Raw genomic sequence first — 8,818 nt, forward strand, 5'->3', positions numbered from 1 at the left:
TCTAGCAGAGACCTAAATATGGAGCTGAGCTCTCCTGGTAATGTTCAGTATGAGTCACTCGTCTTGACTGTCTGAGTTACCTTTGTGTTTTTTCAAACGAATAACATTGAAATATTTCCACATCTGAGCACTATAGGAGCCACGGGCATTTCACGTACTCGAGAAACTGCGCTGCGATTTTTCAGGGAGAAACTGTCATTGGTGATGTTAAACACGACTGAACACACAGTGAGACGTGCAGAGAGCCCTGAACTGAAGGGTATCTATGTAGACTAATTGACAATGACTGCAACACAACAAAATGAGCAACTGTCATCCTAAGACCACTGTAATCTCCACATCTCTGTTCCAGACTCTGACATCATCCTCTCAGCGGAGCAAAGCTACAGCTGCAACCCCCATCAGATGGACGCTCGGCTATAATGACTGTTAGAAACGCACCACAGTCTCACCCTGCAGACATGGGTCCTAGAAGTCAACCTGGGACGACAGTATCTCCACACCATATAAAGTATCTTACTCTCCTCAGGACATTATGCTGGCTTTGTATCTCTGAAACAAAAATGAAAAATGGAGGAATATGATTTCATCTATGTGAATATGAGACGGTGGTGTTTGCAGAAGCTCAATCTAAACCAGACCAATGTCTGTACTGATGCAACATGTAGGCCTATAACTCTCACTGATTTGGTGTAGACTTCCATTTATTTAAACTCTACAGATTCACTAGACACTAGTTTTAACTTCAGAAGAAAATAAATTTCAACACGAGATTAATACAGTGTTTAATCAGGGTTTGTCTAAATAAACCATCTAGGACGCCTGAATGGTCCTTACACTGTATCCGCTTGTTTGTTTGCATGTGTATTTGTGCGTGTACACAAAGGAGAGAAGAAAAGACGAGAAGTAAATGTTTGGAAATGAGACGTCATGGGGTGGGCAGGCTTTGATCAGCACTGCACTGATTATAACGGAGACCCAGGAGATCAGCTGCATATCAGCGAGGTTGAAACCCTCACATACCAATTTCTCACTCAAATGATTCAAATGAAGCTATAGTCAAATAAGTCATCAGGCCACTGGCCTTCATGCCACCTGAAGATTAATTCTGGATGCATTAAATTAAGAGGAAAATTATGAGTACACTAACTGATATCAAGCCACTACTCATGAGTGCAAAAGTAGAGCCTCCAAGGTCCACTTCCAGCCCATAATAAGAAAGGTCACAACTCAACTCTAGGAGAGAACTAACCATCCTGACTGGGGCTTGAACTCAAAACTCACAAGTTCATCAGTGCAACAATCCCTTTTCCTCCTCCGTGCTGGAGTTGGTGGATGTCCATCAGAACTACAATTTCCATGTGACGACTGCTTCAAATTGAGGGAGGAAGGTCTCCATAGTTACAGCAAAACACATGAGAGAATTCCAGGGCCGTGACTGTGTATCAGTCGGTAAGAAAGTGTTGAGTCACAAGGAGAAGTTTCTCGTCTGCAGTCCCACCGATGTGTGCAGTATAGGAACCGTTTGAGTTTATTTCTGAAGAATGGTAGGATCTGACATACACAGCATGATAAAAGACGTTAGATGCGCTTCACGGCACACGCAAGCTCTATACACATAGAGTATATAATTACGTCACACTGATTTCTCCATTGCATGGTACATTTCCAAGAATTGCTACTTTTTTTTTTCTTTACAATGAAGTGAAATGAAAATTGTGTAAAACGTAATTCTTCTTTTACATGGGTGGAGTAGACAGACCACAGTGTTGCAACAGTGGGAATGTGTTTGAGGAAGGGGACTGGGTGGAGGGGGAAAAGAGTCCAGCTGCAGCCAGAGTTAACCCAGCAGAGCCCCTGCTGAGGTGATAAGGGGACCCCTTATCGCTGTGGAGAAGGACTCGCGGTGCTGATCTCTATCTCCATAATGCCCAGACACCCACCCATCACTGCATCCGCCCTCGGAGAGTTTGGGGTGGATGCATAGCCGTTGTCTGTTCTCCATGGGTGGAAGTGCAATAACATTACTGGGTGGCCCCAGGACAATTCCAACCCATCGTCCATAATCATGTGCAGGATGAACATTTGGTATGAAAATCACTAAAGTTATAAGAGAAAGACATTAGCCTTCATTGGCAGAGAATCTTTATCCTGTGGTGCAGTACATCAATTTTACACCAAATCAGTCACACTCAGCTGTCTGATACAGGATGTGGTATCCTTTCCTAGTTTTTAAAGCTCAGTTTAATTAGTCTCAGGTCATGCTGTTTGCGGAAGAGACTGTTCTAACACTGATAAATTACACATATTGAAATTATAGTTTTAAAAAGCCAAGTTTGTTGTCTGTGTCTTTGGGATATAAATCTCTTGATATATCAAATGTTGAAATACATTTAAAACATTTGTTTCCATTTGAAATTCCTGTACTGGATTTCAAATTTATTGCGATATATAAAGAGTTCCTCTCAGTACTGGACTAATGACCCAGCCAGACCCAGGCCAAGTTCACTGTGGGATGAAAAATAGAGATTGCAGGAGGAAACAGTTAGAGTAATGAATGTATCAGATCAATATTATGTGTGTAATGTAATATTGCATATCTAATATTCATATCAGTTTGTTTTTCAGAAATCACCTCCTTTAGTTTCTTTCTCTTTTTTCCTTTTCTTTTTCACCTTTTACCAGCCTCCTACTGGATCTAATCACAAATATGGAGGCTGAGAGAAGTGTGTGTCCCTTATGCTCCACATACACTCCAGCAGAGCGAAAGGACTTTGTGTGACGTCGTTTGCATGGTTCCTGTTGGGATATCAGACTATAATCTTTACTAATGTAGTGTGCGAGGTCTGCACAGTGGAATGAGCATGTGTTTGGTGTGTCGTAAGGCCTGTTCAGACATCTTGTATCCTGCGCTTCCCTTTAAACTGTCTTCATCTGCTGCTTTCCAGTTGGAGTCGCCTTGTTCTCTTACTGCTTTAAACACAGAATGTGTAAGAAGTGTTGAAATTAGTGACTAAGATAATAGATGTGCTCGTAAAACTCAAGCAAACATGCACACATGCACACACAAAACAACAACAACAAAAAACAAATATTTGATGAATATTTAAATAGAGCACAGAACTCTAACCAATACACATATGCTGTTGGGTCAATTCTTTCATTATAAATGTGTGAAAAAAATGTCAATCTGTGAGTGGAAAGATTTAGACACAATGTCCTCACAAACCCTTTCCAGATGGTGTTATTCTACAGCTCCTGCTCATAAGGATGGATTGAAGTGTTACTCACAAACTTAAACAGGACTAAGGAAGCTGATGATGACATGGTGGTGGTGGGGGTGTACCACACTGATGGGGTAGAAATCACAGTGCTCCTTGTTTGTGAAAGAACATGGAAGTTACACATCTACACTAGGTGACCCAAAGATTTGACTTTGTCTTCCAAGCTTCTAGACTTCCAAACTTTCCATGCAGACATTGGATTTGTTCCTGGACATATTCCTCATGGCAAAAACGCGACTTCAATAGCTTGAATCATCTCTGAAAATAAGCTGCTCCTAAGCTTAGTGACACTTTCCTACTGAAAGACATTATGGTCGATTATTCACTATCATAGTTATGAAATGATCAAGAACAGGATGTGTTCTTTAATCCTTAGTATATCAAAACACATCCCAGTCTGAGGGGAACTGTGTGATACTCTCATCTCAATTACGTTATCTTTTACAAAACATTACCATCCAAGGGGAGTTGAACCTAGTTAGAACTTTAATAAGTTGCATTTGTGATGAGTTTTTCTATTTCCACAGTTATATGTATCTGTTAAAACCCATTAAAAAGCCTCTAACTTTTGGTCTAAAGTAAGTATGAAAAGTAACCGTGTCTAATGCCGAACAGCTTTATCAACTCCAAAATAGCAGCTATTAATATCTAAACGTGCACACTCACAACCCAGCCGTTGGACACAGTGTCTGTTCCACTAGCTTCCCATGAGGAAAAAACACAATGATTTTCAGAAATGCTTTCACTCTTTTCCAGTCACACTAGTGAATACTGGCATGACTAAGGACAACAGGCAGCTTGTGGAAAATCAGGGAAATCCAGACATGTTTCCCCATCCTTCTCATAAACGTTCATAAATATCCTTACAGTGACCTCGGCAGCACGGGGCCACATACAGATATCTAGTCAGGATGATGACTGGACTGGGACACAAGTCTGACCAGTTCACTAGGGCCATTTTACTCCCAGTGTTTCCAGTCTGCTGAGAAGCATCTGTAGGTGTGCGACAGATGTTTGCTGTAGATGTTGGCTCTGCAAAAGTCAGATAATCACATGCAAATCTTTTCACTTCCAAAGTAGCTTAATGGTGCGGGAAACTCCAGAACGTATTTGAGGCCACACCTCATTTGCTCTGACAACTGCATTACTGTACACTGTTAATGTTCACGCAAGCGCCTTCTCAGCAAGCCCTGCAACATGAGTAGAACACGTGTGATTGTGATTTATCTAACTGCCAGTACATTATCACCGTGAAGATGGTGGAAAAGGACACACGGCCCTATCTAGATATCGCCGCTGGCTGTGAGGAAAGGGCCAGGGCTTAGCGAACATCAGCGCAGGACACACAATGTCTACAAAGCCTCCCTACCCACGTGCCTGCACACAGGCCCTTAAAGGCATTCCCTTTAATGTGGAACTGGGTTTATTGCATGTGTGCACACTTACTTTGTCACCGCGCAGTTCATGTGCACTCTTCAAAGCCCTTTGCACATATACATCATTGCCTACTTAAAAGGGGTCCGTCCCTTGTCTACCACACACCAAGTTGTGTTATTGTAACACGGTCATCGTGTCATTTGTATGTGATATAGGCTGACCTCTGCATCACTAGCCCTTAGCTGATTCTGCAAAATGACACACACAGCTGTGGAAAAGGAGAAAGACGGTTTCTCTTCCTCTGACACTCAGTGCATTGTTAAGGTCAACAACATGTTGTCAGGGAAAAATACACGGTTGTTATAGTTACAGGTACCTCGCTCGTGAAAAAGTCCAGTTTGAGCATTTGAAACCCCTAATGCATGGTTGGTTACACAACCTTAAAGGTATCTCGTCAGATGAAATAGATGAAAGAGTCAGAAAGTATAGGACTGTTGCCGCTTACAGGTGGCAGGAATCTGTATCTCTGAGTTCTTCTACCACACCACACGGTGCTATAAGGTCTTATTCATTTTGCTGGAGAGCAATATTTCAGTAAGTATGTAAGACTTCAAACAAGCAGAAAAAAAGACATAATAGATAAATTAGGATAAACTCAGACTTAAAGTCTGAGTTAAAAAAAACTATTCTGGAAGTCTTCCTAAACAAAGGACCTCATTCTTGGGCTAACGAGAGTAAAAATTGGGGTATGGCAAAAAATGACATAATCTAGTGTGTGGGGGGAGGGGTGTGAGTGAATAATAGCCCTGGTCTCATCTAATGGTGGCAGCTTTAGAGGCATGGAAAATTACACGAGCTCATGTATTAGTACAGTGTGTCATGAGACAAATGATAGTATAAAAAGTATATGGTACATGTCACCAGAGTTTACCCCATTACAGAAATGGATAGGGTCATCAGAAGTAACGTCCAGTAGAAATAGCTGAATTTCAGAAATTTCAGGATAAACATTTGGCTGTGTTTTTATTGTGTGTGATATAATTCAAAACCACACGCTTCCTTCCTTTGCGTTCATTTTTATCTACTTTTTTTCTACATTCTATCTTCTCCTACCCCCAGTGACCAGTGCTAAGGTCGTCTTGGGAGAGTTTCCACTGCATCCACTACAGGTGAGATACAACAACCAGTGCCCGTGCTGGTGGGAGGTGCTGCTGATGGTGGTGGGTGGAGTTGGTCATGTTGGAGTTGGTGTCATTGTGTTGGGTGGTGTGGGTCCTGGTGTTGGTGCTAATAGTGGTGATACTGGTGAGCAGGCAGTGAGCATATTGTACTGACATGCAACTCTGTGCTCTGGTGGATGAAAGGAAGGGGGGGGGGTCGATTTCCGCATCCCTGGGGCGTGACGGAGGCTTTTGGGCACATACTCATTTACCACTCTGATTTCAAGAGCCACCGTTGGCCCCCAGTCAGATAAGCTCATCACTGCCAGCTTCGGCGACCTGCCACTGGGGTTCTGGAGATATGAATGAGCTCCGCTGGGATTCTGCTCTATCAGCGCACAAACTTCCTGTCCCACTCCTTCCGCTCAAGCATTTCCTGCTCTCTCTGATCAGACACAGCCGAGTTACATGCTAATCTCAGTCTGATTACTGCTGCCACAGAAAGTTACTCCTGAGCCCTATAAAGGGTTTCAATCAGAGTAATATGCAGTTTTTAGTTTGTCGTCTTTCTCCTGCCCTACGAAGGGGACTAACCACTGTTTATGTTCTTATGGTTTTGTAGTGAGGGGAAATTTTGCTTTAGGCTGTATTCATTTGCTTTATGCTTTGCTTATGCGAGGAAGAGGTGCTTAGCACGGGATAATGATATAGCATTTTGAGATTCCTTTGACACCAAAGAGCCCTTCAGATTTCACCAACCTGCGCATGCGTCAGGCGATGCAAGTCACACAGCTTTACCATTAATTATTGAACGCTTCAAGACGCTTCAAGACGCTTCAAGACAGCATAATAGCTAAGACGTGACCTTGAACTAGATGGGGGGTCTCAGGAGAGGAGCTACCAACGGAAACATTTGCACACCACCCCATATCCTGCACAGACAGAAACATGCTGACTAATCATCCACACCACCAAACTACACCAGTGCCTCTCGAACCATCTCTGTCCTGTCCACCCCATCCACCAAACCTTCTTTCAGATGCTCATTTGATTACCCTGTGTGTGTCCCCCCTTTGTCCCCACTGGGTTCCGTGGCTCAGGGCCTTTTCTCTGTCCTCAGCTGGAGACCGAGAACCGGGGGGTCAGCACACTTATGTGACAAATTAGCATCTGGACGCTCCCTCAAAGGCAACTTTTAGGCACTTGGCATTCGGACTCACATGGAATCTCCACCAGTCAATAGAGCCTTTGTTAGAACAGGGGCACATATTAAGTGCTAACGTGACACCCAATGGAAGCTCACCCTGTAGCTCTTTAGTGAATACTGTATGTGGTGTGCTCAGTGGGCCACAATCGAGTGAGCATGTGGCCTGGCCTTTAGCGGTGGGTGGAATGTCACATACTCCAACCAGTAAAAGCTACTTCACACTATAAATCCCATGTTCTGGATTGCAGGGATGAAAGATGCAATGTTTTTGGGTGGGTTTGGGACAGAATGGTGGAGAGTTTCTTTCACTTTCTAAGCTCGTTTGTGTGAGAGATTGGCTCTGAACTGCAGTAAATCTGTGGTTAAGCATATCCACAGTGAAGGCAATATTGCTATCAACTTATGGTGTGATTAAAGTATTTTGACTGTTTTTGTATGACCAGTATAGTTTTGAACTCTGGTTATCTAGTTATCAAGCCCGTTCAAGCATAGAAAAATAGATCAGCGGTTGATAGGGTGCCCACTGAAACCTGATACAGTTCACAAATGAATCATCCCCAGGGGATCTGAGGCAGGAAACTCTCTAGACAACAGCAACAACCTCTGTGACTTTTCCAAATTTCGCAAAACATCAGTGGTCAGCATAAAAATATATGAATCACACAGAATACCATTGCTCTCCCATATACACCCACGCACACACACACACACACACACATAAAGCACAAAGCTACATATCATGCTGCTCATTATCTTGGAGGGCTGTGGGAGCAAATGTGAATGTACTGGGAGGTTGTGTGGGGGGTGGAGTGTGGCAGGGAGGTGTGGGGGTAGTGTGTATGGGAGTGTGGGGGTGGTGCGGGCAAGAGGGGTGGTGGAGTTGTGGCCTGAGTGAGAGCACAGAGTCCCGAGTAGGTAGGGTGGAGAAGAGTGGAGCTGAAGATGATGTCCACACCACCCTACAGTCTGCGTGCTCCATCCTCCTCTGCACACAGAGCCCACTAAGAGAAATGCTGTCCTTCCCAGCCAGGAGAAGGCTCTAAAGTTCAGAGTTCAACCTTTCGTCTCACAGACTCTTCTGTGAAATATGAAGGAGGGAAAGATATTTTTAGCGCTATGAAATCCCCTGAATCTCCCCCTGACATCAGCTACGTCAGCTACACGAACTGACTCCAACTAGCAAACCTTGACAATCAAGCATATTTTCACAGTTCTTCACCATTAGAAGTTATTGAGAAGTTTACATTAAATGGGAGCTATCAGCTCTGCAGTCCCGCTGCACAGAGCCGGAAGTCAATAGGCAGACGGCCTTAACTAGATCTCCTGGGAGCAGATGGTGTGATGATGAACACACATGTAAAACACACACAAGCACACTTCTACAGATACAAACCCACAGCAACTACCAATAGCAACCCAACACAATTAGAACTGAGAGTTAAAGGTGTTGCTCAGGAGCACAACAGTGGTAGCTAACCAACAACCTTCAAAGTACTACGCCACTACATATACACACATACACCCATGCATACACCCACATAAGTCTCCAAATCATTGTTTAAATCAGTCACTAACCAGTCTTCTACGCATACTTCATACATCTGTGTGTGTGTGTGTGTGTGTGTGTGTGTGTGTGTGTGTGTGTGTGTGTGTGTGTGTGTGTGTGTGTGTGTGTGTACGTTGCATTCATTCATATGTGCATGTGAATTTCAGCCCCTACAGACATGATCTGTCATACAGTCCACACGTAGGCAAAGGACATGGCTGATGTAATGCAAATAAATATTTTT

This window comes from Brachyhypopomus gauderio, chromosome 4 (genome assembly GCF_052324685.1).
Source record: "Brachyhypopomus gauderio isolate BG-103 chromosome 4, BGAUD_0.2, whole genome shotgun sequence".
Taxonomy (NCBI): Eukaryota; Metazoa; Chordata; class Actinopteri; order Gymnotiformes; family Hypopomidae; genus Brachyhypopomus; species Brachyhypopomus gauderio.